General features: G+C 40.7%; 1 protein-coding gene across 1 annotated transcript in view; it reads right to left on the reverse strand.

The window, feature by feature from the left end:
• The window catches only part of KANSL1 (KAT8 regulatory NSL complex subunit 1), a 172,888-nt gene extending 155,893 nt beyond the window's left edge, over window positions 1-16,995 (reverse strand). The window contains 2 exon segments of the mRNA XM_043904919.1: window positions 15,181-15,322; window positions 16,884-16,995. The gene's annotated coding sequence lies outside the window, so the exon portion shown is untranslated.
• Between the last annotated feature and the right edge of the window lie 274 nt (window positions 16,996-17,269).

Raw genomic sequence — 17,269 nt, forward strand, 5'->3', positions numbered from 1 at the left:
TGATTTTTAGACATGGCACCAAAACCACAAATGACAAGAAAAAATAGATGGATTGAATTTCCTCAAAATTGTAAAATTCTGTGCATTAAAGGATCCCATCAACAAAGTGAAAACAACCCATGAAATGAAAGAAAATATTTGAAATTCATATGTGACAAGGAACTTATATCCAGAATACATAAAGAACTCCTAGAATTTAACAATAAAAGACAATCCAGTTTAAAAATGGCAAAGACTGTAACAGAAACAGACATTTCTCCAAAGATACACAAAGGGCTAATAAGCAGATGAGAAGACCTTATCATCATTTGCTATCAAAACCACGATGAGATACCACTTCACACCCACTAGCATGACTATAATCAAAATGACAGACAATTACAAGTATTGAGAAAAATCTGGAGAAACTAGAACCGTCACACACTGCTGGAAACGGTATAGCTGCTTTGGAAAATAGTTTGGCTCCTCAAAAAGTTAGTTACCATATAACCTAGCAATTCAACTCCTAGGTATATTTCCAAGATAACTGAAAAGTGTCTAAACAAAAACTTGTACAAGAGGACCTCCCTGGTGGTCCAGTGGTTAAGAATCCACTTGCCAGTGCAGGAGATGTGGTTTCAATCCCTGGTCTAGGAAGATCCCACATGCTGTGGAGCAACTAAAAGCTGGTTGCTCCACATGCCACAGGGCAATCAGGATCTGTGTGCTACAACTCTTGAGCCCGCTCGCCACAACTACTGAAGCCTGCACACTCTAGAGCCCACAAGCCGAAACTACTGAAGCCCTCAAGCCCTAGGGCCAGTGCTCCGCAAAAAGAGAAGCCACCACAATGAGAAGCCCACGGACTACCACTGGAGAATAGCCCCTGCTCACTGCAACTAGAGAGCAGCAACAAAGACAGCAACAAAGCAACAGAGCACACACAGCAACAAAGACCCATCACAGCCAAAAATAAATAAATAAAAATGTTTAAACTTGCACAAAAATGGCTACAGCAGCATTATTAATAATAGCCTATTATTAAGATGTAAACAGTTGAAACATCTATCACCTAATCATTGGATAAGCAAAATGGGGTATATCCATATAATGGAATATATATCCATATAATATGAACCTTGAAAACCTGCTAAGTGAAAGAAGCTAGTCACAAAAGAGACCATACTGTTTGATTCCATTTGTATGATATGTCCAGCATAGGCAAATCATAGAGACAGAAAGCAGATTAGTGGCTTCCACGGGCTAAGGGACAAAAGGAAACAGAGACCAACTACTAAAAGATACAGGGTTTCTTTTAGGGGTGTTCTAAAATTAGTTTGTGGTGATGGATGCACAACTCTGTGAACACACTAAAAAAAATTATGTAGTTTTAAACAGGTACATTTTATGATATGTGAAATGAATAATCAGTAAAGCTGTTTAAAAAAAAAAGGATGAAGCCAAAATAACAATTTCTAAACAATTATGATGTGCAAAAAAAAAATATATATATATATATATGTTTGTGTGTGTGTTAAACTACTTATAAAAACATCAGAAGACGACAAGCCATAATTTTGTCATTTATTTCCCCTTGAGAGACTACCTCAGAGGACTAATATGCCTTCATGTTAGATCTGCAACCTTATTGCCAACAGTATATATACGCAAAAGTTAGGTTCTCATCAAATTCAAGTTATTCTAAAATATTCTATGTAAGAATGAAATGAGGAAGATACAACAGGTCATAGATAAAAATCAGTCATCTACAGGAATGATACAAACTAGGACATCAGTACGTCAATGAAGAGTTTAAAGAATACAAAATCCTATTCCTGGAAGGGTTATCTTCAGTGAGATAGAATTGGAATGTACTATTATTTCAAAAGCTTAAACAAAAGTAGCAGCATTATACTCTGCTCAAAGAATATTATAACAGATGGTTGGCAAGGCTTCTGTAAAAGGGTAGTTCAAAGAGAAAAATCTTGGCATTGTCATCCCCAGTTCTACCCAGAGCACAAAGTAAAACACCCTGGTCCACAAATACAAGATCTGAGAGGACAAGTACGTGCTGAACAGGAAAAAAGATGCTGATCAGGCTACGCATTCCCAGCCAGATCGATCATTTTATTTTTGCCCCTATAAATCAATTTTTTTGTTTGTATATGGTCCAATATATTACAGATGTGATTAGAGGAGTCTATCCCCTCGCAATCAACAGACTTGTATAATTAATCCTAGATTGGGATTCAACTTCTAGTTCTAACACCACGTAGCTATGTAACTTTGGACAAGTGACTTCACTGCTCTCAGTTGCCTCATACAGAAAACAAGAGAGGGGCTTCTCTGGTGGCTCAGGGGTTAAGAATCCGCCTGCCAATGCAGGAGACGCGGCTGTGATCCCTGATCCGGGAAGATCCCACATGCTGTGGAGCAACTAAGCCTGTGTGCCACAACTACTGAGCCTGTGCTCTAGAGCCCGGAGCATGACCACCGAGGCCACGTGCCACGACTACTGAAGCCTGTGCACGCTGGAGCCTGTCCTCCCCAACAAAAGAAGCCACAGCAGTGAGAAGGCTAAGCGCCGCGACCGGAGTAGCCTGTGCTCTCCGCAACTAGAGAAAACCCATGCACAGCAACAAAGACCAAGTGCAGCCAAAAATAAATAAATGCATAAAGCAAATGTTTAACACACAGCATAGAGATGGACTGTAAAAATACTTGACTGTAAGAAAGCAAAGAAGTCAGATGCTCAACCAAAATGTTTAAATCCTTAAGTAGCATGGCAGGGAGAAGGAAGGGAGGTGCGGAGAGAAAAGAATAACTTTGCTCAAAATAAACAACAAAAAATGAGAAAAAGCAACAAAATATCATAAACTATAGCTGATCAAGAGCACTAAGGCCTATGTAGGTAAAACAATTAAAAATCTTGCAAGAAAATGCAAAGCCACAGAGAGGTGGTTTAAACATAGAAAAAGCCAGATGCTGAATAAAGACTGATGGAGCACTTGATAAACAGGGTCTAAACAGTGACAACAGCAAGACAGCTGACAGACCTAACTGTAATTAGTTTCAATACCTACTAAAGAAGATATGAGGAAGAAATCTATTTCTAAATTACTCTTTAAAGTCTAAAAATCACTGAGAATGAATCAAATTCATCATTAAACAAACAAGATGCTTCCAAACTAATATATCAGATGTTAGGTAGTCATGGAACCCCGAAGTATTCTCTGCATTTTAGAAGTAATCTCTGGGGACTTCCCTGGAGGTCTAATAAGAATCTGCCTTGCAGGACTTCCCTAATGGTACAGTAAATTAGAATCTGCTTGCCAATGCAGGGGACATGGATCTGATCCCTGATCCAGGAAGATTCCACATGCCTAGGAGCAACTAAGCCCATATACCATGACTATGGAGCCTGAGTACTGCAACTACTGAAGCCCAAGTACTCTAGAGTCTGTGTTCTGCAAGAGAAGCCACCGCAAGGAGAAGCTGCAACAAAGAGTAGCCCCTACCTGCCACAACTAGAGAAAGCCCACATGCACAACAAAAAACCAGGACAACCAAAAATAAAAACATTAAAAAAAAAAAAAAGAAAAGAATCCACCTTGCAATGCAGGGGATGTGGGTTCAATCCCTGGTTGGAGAACTAAGATCCCACACGCTATGGAGCAACTAAGCCTGCACGCCACGACAATTGGGCCCGAGTTCCACAGTTAGAAAAGCCAAATAAATAAGGTATGTATAGATACACAGATATAGATAGATATAACTCCCATCTACTCAAGAGAAGGGCTCTTGCTGTAAGCTTCAATTCGGTCAAACTGGCAAATCTCTACTAGAGGATGGGATCAGAAGACGTATCAGCATAAATAACCTTCTGAGGAAAAGACAAACATGGCTTCTGAAAGATGAAATCACACACCAGTCAATCCAAACTCTCTGAGGAGAAAGTATTGAATATAATTTATGTAGGCTTTTACAAGTCTTGGTAAGATTCTAAATAAAAAGCTGTTTTTAAAAAGCCTGAGTGACCGCACAGTTGAGAGTATTTACCATGGAAAGGGCGTGATTTATGAGACTGCACACCACCTACTGCACTAAGGAGGCACGTCTAGATTGGGTGAGACAGAAATTATGGGTGGATCGATGCTGAGGTACTTCCCCATATGAAGTACAAGCACTGATCTTAGGTAATGTTTTCAAAAGGCTATATTTAACATTTTCATAAATTATATGAAAGATACACAGAGAATTTCCCATTTTGCAGATGGAGTGATGAGCTTCCTGATAGTGAAATACTACAATGAACTGGAAAAAATAAGGAAACCGAGAGGTGGAAAGGATTTGTGTTATCAAATGAGAAACATTTGCAAAAACAAAGATTTATTTTTAGTTGAGAGAATACTCTGCAAGCATGAAAGCTGTCTAAATATCTATCTGCAAGGCTTTCTAGCAGAAGAGAAACTAGAGGTGCTCCAGGCAGTTCCTGTGTAGACAAAATTAGGCCCAGAGTGGAAACTGCAGAGGGACACATTTCAGCTAACATAATGACAAGCTTTCTAAGCTCCAGACCAGAACTAACTGAAGGGGGTGATTCTTACTCTGAATTACCTCTAAGAGCCCTCTGAGATATAGGCGGCTAAAATACTACAGGCAGGAAAATGGCAGGTATTAACAGTGCAGCATGAAAAAGTGAAAAGTAAAGCATTTACAGGAAAAAAAATCTAAGTTGTACCTAAAGGATGCATGGCTTCCAGTCAAAAAAGAAATCTTTGGATAATTACAGAATGTTGCCTAAAGACAATGGGATTTTTGCACGCAGAGGGGTGGGACTGCACATTCTACTGGCAACAAGGAAAAGACTGTGAATAGAACATATTTTCCTATTCGCCTAATAAATCATAATTAAGCTATATTTGAAATGCAATTCTGATTGGTTACCATAAATCTAGAAAAACAAAGCAATGCTGACAAAGATCCAGAGAAGTGTACGTAAATGGAATGACTAAGAGACTGAAGGAGATTTCACTGCAGATTACATTTTAAAATCAATCATCTTCAGCTGAAAAACATGAAATGAAAGCCAAGGGGCACTATGATCAAAATCAGAAAGCGTACCAATATTAAATACTAATCTATTCACCAAATCTTGGTACCATATATTAGGCTTTTAAACTTGAAAAGGTGGATCTTTTTTTTTCCACAAAAGATGAATAGAAAGTTATGGAATGCTTTATCACCAAGTGGTATTTAGGGATAAGAATACTCAAGAAGTATTTAAGTTCAGGTATATTAAGTCCCTTCTGAGGTCCTACCAGATAGAAATGACATCTGAGGCCTTAAATTTCTGAGGTTAACATTTTCATTTTATTTTACACATTTCATTATGATGTTCCAAATGTACACAAAAATAGAGTTTAACAAACTCCATACAACCATCACCCAATGAGGTTAACATCTTCTAAGATAACTGCCTCACCTCAAAACATCCCCTGGTGCCAACTAAGACATGACAGTTGGCTGACAGTCCCTAAGAGACTCAGTAAGGCTTGCTGGTACAGTTCTTTTATTCTTTTACCTATGTGTGTACAGCTGACCCTTGAATAATACAGGTTTGAACTGGTCCACTTACACTCGGATTTCCCCCAATCAATACTTACTACACTCAACTGAATCCCTGGATGTAGAGCTGCAGATACAGAGGATCTACTCTAAAATTATATGTGTATTTTCTATTGCATGGACGTCAGCACCCCTAACTCTGCATGGTTCCATGTGTGTAAAATATACATATACATTCTTTATCTTTTATATATTTAGAATCCACCTTATATATCTCTATATCCTGAATTTTTCATTTATCATATACTCAACATTCTCGCCTGGAAAACCCCATGGACAGAGGCGTTTGGCAGGCTACAGTCCATGGGGGTTGCAAAAGAGTCGGACACAACCGAGCAACCGAGCACATACACAACACACACAACATAAGATACTAAAAGTTCTTTTAAAATATTGTTTAATGGCTGTAATAACAACTCACCCTTAAATATGCCATAATTTACCCATTAATCTCACTGCTCATTCAAGTTTATTCCCAATTCTTACTTGTATAAATAATGCTACAATGAATATCTTTGTTCACAAATTTTTCTATCTCTATTTTTCCCCTCTTAAGATAAATTCCTAGAATTACTGAATGAAAGGACAGTTTAAGGTTTTTTGATATGTAGTGGCAAAATACCTCCCAGAAAACTTGGGCCCAATGCACTTCCATCAGCAGTTTTAGAGACCACCACCTTCCTATTTGATAGGTTAAAAAAAAGTAGTATATCATTTTAATCTGAATTCCCTTGATTATGCATCAGAATAAAAATGCTTCTTATATGCTTCTTGGTCATTTGTATTTCTTCTTTGTGAACTCTAATCATGATCTCTGTCAGAAAGGCTCTTTTACTTTCTTTGGGCCTTGATGAAACTGAAAACCAGCTTAGATGGAGTCACATATCAGTGACTTCAGCTCCCTCTCCTGGCCAAAAAATTATTACCATGATCCGGTTATTGTTATTCAGTCGCCCAGTCATGTTCAACTCTGCGACCCCATGGATTGCAGCATACCATGATCCGGACCTAGATTTAAATACCTGTGTGTATGTGCTCAGTTGCTAAGTCATGTCCAACTCTTCTTCGACCGCATGGACTGTAGCCCATCAGGTTCCTCTGTCCATTAAAAGCTTGCCATTTCCTAAGTTGTTGCTATAAACACAATTTATACATGGTAATAAAAGATAAAACATTATGTGTCTAAACCCATACTTAACAGAGATGTGATGGAAAAGGAGAAAGGGAACACCTGATCACTTATATTTAATAATTAATGTCACCAAAAATGTTTAAATTATAATCAGGTCACTGCCAAGTTACTTACTGGATGGAACATTACAAGCCTAAAACTCATTTCTGTATACTTTATTTTCTTTTTAATGGCCGCACTGCGTGGGCACTTAAGGGATCTTCATTCCCTGACCAGGGATTGAACCTGGGGCCATAGCAGTGAAAGCATCAAGTCCTAAGCCCTGGACTGCCAAAGAAGTCCCCATAACTTTATTCTAATAATGTAAAACATTCTAGTTGTCAGATGACACTGGGCTGTCAGCACACTGGTTATCTTCTCTTTTTTAAAGGCAAAAATAAGAAAAAAAAATCTACGTGCCCTTCATCATTTAATGAAGGATTTAAAAAAAAAAACAAAAAACCCTCTTTGTAATCCTTAGTCCAAAGCTACAACGCTGCTCACACTAAACAGACTGGGTCCTACAGTTCCAAAGGGTAAGGCCAGGATTCGCAAATGGATGTAGCTAACTCAACTTCTCTACTGATAACCTCCAAGATGCAATTCACAGGTTGGGCAGTGCAGTGCTCAGACGATTCATTCATTCAACGCACATTTACTAAGTGCCATCACTTTGCCAGCAGTGATGATGACAGACAGGACAAAGCCCCTACTCTCAGAGAACTGGGAAACTAGCTGTCTGGAGAAGGCAAAGCCTGGGTACCGTCTATGTCAGTTACTGCTGTTACTACACCTCCCTGCTATTAAAGAATTAGGAAGAGTATGTTTCTAGAACAGGGTAGCACTTTAGTAAAGGATGGTCATTTTAAACAGTGGCAGCTGTTTGTGTGAAGATTTAGAGGCAAAAGAACAACAAAGTGTACAGAAGGAATTGCAAGCAGTTCAGTGCTATTGAGTGAAGAGCTCAGGAAGGAGAAAAAGAGACGACCTGGGCCAAGGGCCTGGGTGCTTGGTTTGAACTCCACCTCGAAAGCCAAGTAAGTGAAGGGGAGGAGACATACGGTCCTATAAGGAGACCATTTAGCTCTGGGGAAAAACCGCTTGCAAATCATAGGTATATGGATGTGAGACTCATACAGTGGTGAGACATAAACTTACCTAAGTTTCCCTCAGGAACTACATAGGCTATGAGGAGAGAAGGCCAAGACAAGGCAAACCCTGACTGAAAGAGACAGATGTCTGCACAGAAAACTGAGAACGAACAGCCAGAGGCAACAGCGATGACAGAAAAAGCCAGCACTCAGACCATTCGTACTTCACTGTGCGTCAGGCACTCACCTACATGCTTTTCACGCATTAATTCATTTCCTCTTCATGACAGTCCTGGAAGGCTAAGTGCCATCACTTTTATTATTTTCCCATTTTTCAGATGAGGTAACTGAGGCGCAGAGAGAGGCACAAAGTATGGCAGAGCTGAAATCTGAATCTAAAGGACTCACTCCAGAGACCATGTTCTTTTTTTTTTTTTTTGAAATAGTATTTGTTTTTATTTATTTATTTGACTGTGTTGGGTCTGAGTCGCAGCATGTGGGATCTACTTCCCTGACCAGGAATCGAACCCCGGGCCCCCTGCATTGGAAGCATGGAGCCTTAGCCACTGGACCACCAGGGAAGTCCCCCAGAGACCATGTTCTGTATCCCGGCTCTACAATGCCTTTCAGAAATGACAGGAAGCAGGAGGGACCACCACCACCACAGCCAAGGACAACAATGGTCCATGGCATCAAAAACCACAAGGAGGCCTCAGAAAATAAGGAAAGGGATGCCTCCATAAGGGCAGGTACAGTGGAACACACAGGGAGAAGCGAGACAAATACTTCTCTGGCAAAGGGACCAGCCGTTGCAGTTTAGGAGTTCTGTGTTTATAAAAAGTGAGAGACTTGGAGTGTGTTTAGAAGCTGATGGACAAGAGCCAACAGGGAATGAGAGGGTAAAAACAGGATGGGAAAAGGGACAAATGACAGACAGAGGTATCTATGATGAGGAAGAAAACAGCGCAAGAGACCAGAGAGGTGGCCTAGTATGAGAAGAAACAAAGACAGGGATAGGGTGGGCCCAAGAAGGGTCTCTTCCCCACAGGCTCTGTGGAAAGGGGTTTTCTCTGTAAGCAAGGGAGCTGCTTAACTTCTGAAGAACCCTCCACAGTAAGATGCTTTTAGAATTGTAGCATTATATTCTTTTATTCTTTTACTCCTGTTTTCACTCTTATCCAGCTGTCTCATTAAACTATGATCTAGGTGGCAAACAGGTCACAAGATGATTTCTAAGCAAGAAAAAAATCTAGCAAAAACTAAAATCACTAGACTGTTCAGAACAAATATAAAATTCTTTAAAAAGATAGCATTTTTCTATTTCTTCAAGTTAAGTATCTAAGTACATTCTCTGAGCTTCCAGAACTTACTATGGCTACCCCCTTTGTCCTCAATGCCCAGAGCTGCTCTCCTGCTCACGACTTGACTTCTTTCCCCCAGCTCTGCCTCAGCATGGTCAGCCCTCTCTCTGGCCTAGTCAAGCGGCCCTTCCTCCCCCAGTCCAAACAATTACCCAACACTTCCTTCCAGGACAGGTAGACAGGAGAAGGAATTTGGGAACTAGCCTCCGATGACAATTAACAGAGCAATTTCATAGCACGGATTTATCAAAAGCAGTCCCGGAAAAAAAAAAAAAAAAAAAGCAGTCCCGGATCACGGTAAAAAGCTGAGCAAAGTAATGGACTCTTCCTCTCCATAAAATGCACACAAGCAAAACCACACAATTTGCATTAGATGGTCAAAAAGCTGTCATTTTTCACGTATTTTATCCATAGAATACTTGGCTGGATAAGTACTGGAACAAGACGGCTCACTCTAGCCATCATCAAAGGTCTACTCACCTTCCCTGGCAAATAATTTATACAAGTTTAGTTTGCTGATATCCTAACCTCCCAGAGAAAGAAGGCATTAAAATAGAGGGGAGAGCTGCTGGAGGCTGGAGCAAGGCCAGTAATGGCCAGATATTAAGGTAGGAGATCAAGAAAGTAGATTACTCACAGACAAAAGAGTATGAAGACTGGCCCAAGAGTATGAAATATATGCACACACTACTCCATGAATACAGTTTACCTTACGACCTGCAAAGACACATTACATCTCAGCACAGTAGAGTTAGGATGTACATAGGGAGACTCTTCTGTAATTCTGAAATATTATTTAAGATAAAATTTTGTACAGGGTACTTTTTTAAGGAGGCAGAAAAGTATATAATATCTATTAGAAAATTTTTCAAAACTTTCACAGTATTCACATGAGTTTCATGAGAGGAAACCATCAAACAAAAGGGTATAACTGGCCTGCAGAGAAAGATTTTGAAACAAAACAGTAGCCAGACCATCATGTGTCTATACGCTGTGTCAGAAAGCTTGAACTTTACCCTCAAGACAAACAGGAGGGGAATGGAAGCAGAGGGCGGGACATATCAGCTGGTTCACAAGAGGAACTTCCTCAAGGTCTTGCTCTCTCTGGAATGACCCATACTGTCCACCCCCAGAAGAAGTCAAATGTTGGAGGATAACCATGCCTGTTTCTTCAAATATGGCATCTGAGTGAAGATAAAACATCTCTCTATTCACACAGACAAGGAGGTGTTAATTTGAGACAGGTATCTGGGCCTAATTCTTAGGTAGTAAGGAAATCTCAAGGTTTCATCAATTTCCACAAAGGAGGAGACATGGAGAGCAGACTATAATCTTGACCTTAAACTTTCAAATCAGAATTTTACCGATAGCTAAACAAAAAGAATATTACCACCTTCTAAAGTGTCAATTTTATATAAATCTAAAGTCTCAACAACAAAAATCTAGACATTAAAGACAAATAAGATAAACAAGGTCCTACTCTATAGCACAGGGAACCATATATCCAATACCTTGCAATGAATATTAATGGAAACAAATGTGAAACTGATTCAGTTATGTACCACTTTGCTGTACAGCAGAAACTAACACAACCTTGTAAATCAACTATACTTCAATAAAAATAAAAGGACAAATATATGAGACACCTACAGAAATAATCCACTTCTTTAAATCATGTGACCAATTTGCACCCAAATTTTCATTTCCTATGTATAAGTGTTGGCGGTCTGCTACCCTTGATGAGTAACATTAGTCTATGGGGCTCTCAAGGCTAAAAGATGCTATTATGAGTTGAACGGTGTTCCCAAACCCTCAAGAAAATATTTTGGACTCCTAACCCTGTGTACCTCAGAATGTGACCACAGTTGGAGAAAGAGTCTTTACAGAGATAACCAAGTTAAAATGAGGAGATTAGAATGTGCCCTAATCCAACATGACTGCTGTCCTTTTAAAAAAGGAGAATTTTTGAACAAAAGAGATACATACACAGAGAGAACTTTGTGCTAAGATTGGAGTTATGTGGCTAAAAGCCAAAGATCTACCAGATGCTAGAGGAGAGGCCTGGAAGACATCCTGCCCAAGGGCCCTCAGGTGGAGAATGCCCCTGCCCTCAGACTTCTAGCCTGCAGAACTGAGAGACAATACATGTCTGCTGTTTAAGCTACTTACTTCGTGCCACTTTGTTATGGCAGCCCTAGCAAACAGATGTCATGAAGAAAATTAGTAGCTCAGGTTTATTGAGCACATACCAAGTATTATTCTAAGCACTTCGCATCAACAAACTCATTTAGTCATTACAAAATCCACCCCAGGATCTAGATACTATAATTATACCCTTTTCACAGATGAAGACACCAGGTCTCTAAGAGGATAAAAAACTTGCCTGACAGCAGACAGAGCCCCCAGTATGACCACTAGCTATAAGGAACTATGATTTATAGTAATTATTTTAATAACAGTGGTAGTCACTAAGCCAAACACTATGTACTTTACAGATCTAATATACACAACAATAGTCTAAAGTACATGTTCATTTTTGTTTCCAATACAAAGGAGAACCCTGAATCTTCAAGAGATTTTCTTAAAATTGCCCCACATCTCACAACCAAGAATATGACAGTGAATCTAACTGCCAACTTGAGGAAATAAACAAAAAATCCTTTTTTACTAACATTTTAAGTGCAAGTGAAAATTTTTAATGTCTGACCTTGCAAATCAATACCAGAAATCTAAATCTATAAATTCAAAATCCTTCAAGATCCCAGGAAAAAATGGGCCCTAGATTACAGTATCCCTTGTCTACACATCCCTTCAACTGTTCAAGGGCTGTCTGCTCTCTCATCTGTGATCCCTTGACTTTTCTCTAACTTCCAGACACAGGAGAAGAGAAGATGTAAGGACTGAGATACTGCTTTTTAAATTGTTTTTTTTTTTTTAATTTGTATTTAATTTTTAAATTTTGATACAAACATCAGAAAGTGTGAAAAAATATAATAGTGAGAAGTCTCCTTCCCACTCTGTCCTCTGCCTGCCCAGTTCCTAGACATAACAGGTAACCAACATCACCATTTTCTTGTTTACTCTTTTTTTTTTGTTTACTCTTCTAAAGTGATTTTTTATGCATACACAACAAGCCAATAAAAATTGTTTTTCTCCCTTTTTTTTCAAAAAAAAAAAAAAACAGACAAAACACATCATACACACTGCTCTGCATCTTGTAGATCTTTACATAGCCTTTTGAATCATTTTAATTGCATCCTTTTGTCTGTCAAGAATATTTTTACTTGCGTTCATTACAGTTCGGTCTAGTACACAAAGCACCAGCACGCAAAGCTACCAGCAGTCCCTGAGAGGTACATGAAATGACGGATGGTGGACCCACGACACACCAAAGGCCTTGTGTCTCTTCGCTCCATCTCATCTTCACTTTTCTCCAACTTGCCCAATCCTCCTCCTCCCTGCTCTTCCATTTCACCCATGCCCTAACCCTGACAACTGGACCTGAAAACATCAAATATCACTGCTACTGCTTAGTCATGGCTAGCACTGAAACAGCTGCAGACCCCTGATAGAAAGAGAACGGGATAAATAATTTCCATGGGAACTAATTAACAAGAGTGCCTTCAATTGAGTTTTTTGGGGAGTTATATTTCCTTTATGTTATTTATGTTTCCTTTGATGCTTTGGTTCTTAAAAAGGGTAGACATTAGCACTATTTTCTACCAGCCTGGGAACATAAATAAATACACACTGGGGTCTAACGTTTGAGTAATACCTACAGAACGAGAGTTTATTTTGAAATAAAATAATCAAAGTGTAAGAACTACAGAAAATTAATATTTTGGCTCCAAAGTATATATACATTTTAATTAACCCACTTTTTACTTAAAAATAAGTAACTGCAATCTGAAAACACATCTCAGAAACATTTTAAAGCTATTCACAACTGAAAAAAAGAATAAAGTTCTCTATCCCATTTTTATTTTCCGTCCTGCAAATTCAATGATATCCTGTTCTCCCCCCTCCAAGAAAGTGCCTTTTCCCCCCTGCCCAGCTCAAACACCACAGTTTTTAAGGTTTTTTTTTAAGTCATAAAAGGAGAAGGAAAATGTTAACAAAAAAAAAAATTTGTTCAGACTCAGAAACGGTCTTCAACTGATCAAAGGATTAAATTAAGGCAGTCACATAACTACATTCTTAAGTAGTTAACAGGTGGTAACAGTCTGGAGTACTGACTTCACTCTCTATTCCTATCATGCCAGAGACCTTTGGTACAACTTCAAGGATTACTGTAGAACTTACCCAGGTTCCAAGACTTACAGGTAAAATGTCATATGTAAAAAAGCAGGCCTCTGTATATCTAATCCATTTTTAGAACCAAAATGACTATGAAATAAAAATCTAATATATTGATCCCCAGTTCCTCGGGTTTCTAGTTGTTCTTGAGTCGCTAAGTTCTGTCCAACTCTTTGCGACTTCAGGGACTATACGTAGTCCGCCAGGCTCCTCTGTTCATGGAATTTCCCAATATTCTTATATTGGAGTGGGTTGCCATTTCCTTCTCCAGGGGATCTTCTTTACCCAGAGATGGAACCGGAGTCTCCTGCATTGGCAGGCAGATTCTTTACCACTGAGCTACTAGTGAAGCCCAGGGAACTAGTACCTGTTGATATCCCCTTGTCTGCTTCCTAAAGAGAACAGAGGCCACCGGGTCCCGGCACTAAACATTCAATACCAAAGAGAAATATTCTTGTACAAGGCCCTCCAGTTCCTACGGTTCAGGACTTCCGGCTGGGTTCCCCATGCAACACCACCAACTCTACAGGGAGAATGGCTGGAAAAACTGAGTCCCTCTGACTTCCTTTACACTAATATAAGCACTCTTCAGCCAACAGTAGCAGCTGGAACATAAATGAAGATGAGAACTCAGTCTACATTTACCTAAAGATTTCCCGCAATCCAAGTATTTAGTTTACACAGACTGCATTAATATCTGACGTATTCATTCACTGCATTAATTTGGAATTCTACAGGGCAGGGTAACAGACAATAATCTAACTACATTAGTATTTAGCTCTGAAGAAAACAACCTGTACCATCCAGTAAAGCTAGTGGGGGGTTTCTGTTACTCCTTATCTTTCCCCATCCTTCCTTTTTCCTCCCTCCATGTATCTTAAGCTTTATCCTCTGTTTAGTCTTTCTTAATGGAGAGAGTTTTCTGGCCATTTATGTACAAGAAACTGGAAGTAGTCAAGAGAAAGGAGAACTACCACATCACTGAGAGTTTTTTCATGTAAAGATCATGTTCTCACACTGCCCCCAAAGAGGTTTATCTTGTGAGATGAAACATGGCACAAAGTGCTACCTGTTGAGAAAAATAGTACAAACTCGCATACAAAGGACTAGGAAATAGCAGGAAAACTCTCCCACAAAGCTATACATATAAACAAACAGGTCTTAGAATGTTCTAAACATACTAAATCAAGTTTCAGAGTAAATAAGTGGCAAGTGACACATCTTCTGTAACACATGAATCAGCTACAGATTTGCAAGAGTGGGACACACCCTAGCACCTACGATAATACTAAAGGACCTGTTTGAAAGTGGACCCGGCTGTCTGAATTGCCAGTCCATCCTACTGAGACTGGAACAGAATTTTACAACTGTATGGGGTTGTCACAATTTAAAGCTAAAAAATAAACACATCATTATCATGGAAGTTAATTTGAGAACTTCATTAGTATTTTAACACCAATAATTAAGGACAGGAGCAATACAAAGGAGTAACCAACAAGTTCTAGGAGGCAAACACAAGGGAAAGGAATGTCAGGTAAGACGGTTGAAGAACTGCAAATTCAAAAACTTTAAAAAAAAAACACCTTAATTCTTAAAAAAATATAAAAAACAAGACGTTTATAATTAAAAAAAAAAAAAAACCCACACATCTTACCTTAAGAGGCATCCAAGTAGCATTCATAGTGTCAGGAGTAGTTCAGGCAGTAATACTCAGAAAGGAGCAAGAATGGAGTCTTAGTAATTCCCCAGCTACCAAGTATAAGCAGGTAGGAAAATTTTTTGTTTCAAGAAGGTATCTGAAAAAGAGAGGACTTTCATTTAGACTAAAAATAATCCAAAAATAAGCATATAGTTTAAACTATCTGGACAGAGATTCAAAGTACTATTCGCCTCACCATCTTAAAAAGATGTAGAAAATAACTGTCCCCTTTGGAAAAGGACAAATGTGTGTGGTGTATGTTTCTCCACAGGTAGGAAGAAATACATTTTTCCATAAAATTGGATTAAATGTGTAACACGTATTTTAGATAATATAAAATTGCTTATCAGAATTATTTCCCAGATAGAAAAATGATTGTCCAGGGTTACTTCATAAACACTATTAAAAAGTGATTTTTTTATCTGATCACTAAAAAATGCCCTTGCCACATTTAGTTTTAATAAATTAATCCCTCTGATCATTTTGACTGTCCTAAATTTTCTTGAGTTTAAGTTGCAGAGCCCATTCTATGTGGAAAAATAATAGCCATTCTTGACTGAAGTGCTACAAATAAAAGACCCTTCTTTCCTAGAAATCTTTAATAACAGGCCAAACAACTTAATTTTGAGCCAAGTTTGTGTGGAGGTAGGAGGATGGATTAAATGACCTCTTGTAGGATTCGTGCTCTCCTCCTAGGCCTGAATGAAAATTCCAGCTTAACCAGTTACTGCTTCGCTTAAAATGGAGGCTTGCCCGATTAGGGACAAAAATAACAGCACCCACCTCTGTAAAATAAATTAAAAAAAATTCAAAGCCTACAGTACCCTCATTTTTAAGAAAAATTAAAAATAAAAACCTCTGGAGTGGATTTGTTCTTGCTATGCGTGTGTCACTTTGGCGTCGAAGACTTGGCATCACTTTCCTTACGCTCGTCGGATTTTTTTTTTTTTTTTTTTGGTGGGGGGAGGGTTGGGGGGAGTTTGACTTCTGACCCAAGTCCGGGGACGGTTTAAGAGCCCCTCTATAATCCCCAACGCAAGAGCGAAGGGGCGAAGAGAAAGGGGAGAGCCAGAGTTCCCACCCCTCCCCCCACCCTGGACCCCAGTCCCAAACCGACCCCCCTCCCCGCTGTGAGGCGACTCCTTCTGCCCCAAACCCATTGTTAGGGAGGGGGCGAAAGGGAGAGGGGGCTCAGGGCAGGGCGCCGGCGGCCGTTGCTCCGCTCGCTTCTGGAAGGGGGCGGCCCGCGGGATGCAGCTTCCCTTCCTCTCCGCGTCGGTCCGTCCCACCTCGGCTCGGCCTGGCGCCCCGGGCTGTGCTCGGCGCCCCCGGCCCCGGGCCCGGCCCAGCCCGCCCCCCGAGTACCAGGCCCCCGACCCCTCAGCCCGCAGCCCGAGGCCCAGGCCTGCGGGTGGGCGCGGGGCGGGGGTCCCTATGCCCCACACACGCGTCCCCGCTCCCCCAGCCCAGTCGCTTCCAGGGCCCTCGGCGGCGCCCGCTCCCCGGGCCCGTCGGCCCCCCGCCTCCCGGCCGGGCCGCCCCCTCGGGCTCCCGCCGTTGGGGCCGCCTCCCCTTCCCCACCATCACCCCTACCGACTCGTGCCCCCACCCCCCGGGGCACCAGTGCCAACGGCGGCTCCCCCGGCCCCCGAACCTACCTGCACAGCTCAACCAAGCCTAGAAGTGGGGGCGGGGAATCTTCCGCCCTCCTCTATCTCTCATTGGCCCTTCCGGGGGACATAGGGATCTCTATTGGCTGGCGGCGAATGTCCGTCAGAGCGGTGGGGCGGGACAGAAGGGGAGAGGGATGCTGGTGCCTTGGCGTCTCTGTCTCTGTGTATCTCGCTGTCTCTGTCTCGGAGCTTGGAAATGAGAGACATTTGGATGAGAGGACTGGAAATGGGCCTCAGGTGGCAGGAAGAGAAATAGGAATCCTGGCAGAGCTTCCCGCAAGTCTGTCACTCCGAACCCCCTACCTAAATCCCCTTTAGATCCTCTTCCCCATCACCCCCAACCCCGGCCCCTCACCCTTGTAGGTTCTTCA

This window comes from Cervus elaphus, chromosome 5, assembly GCF_910594005.1.
Source record: "Cervus elaphus chromosome 5, mCerEla1.1, whole genome shotgun sequence".
Lineage (NCBI taxonomy): Eukaryota > Metazoa > Chordata > Mammalia > Artiodactyla > Cervidae > Cervus > Cervus elaphus.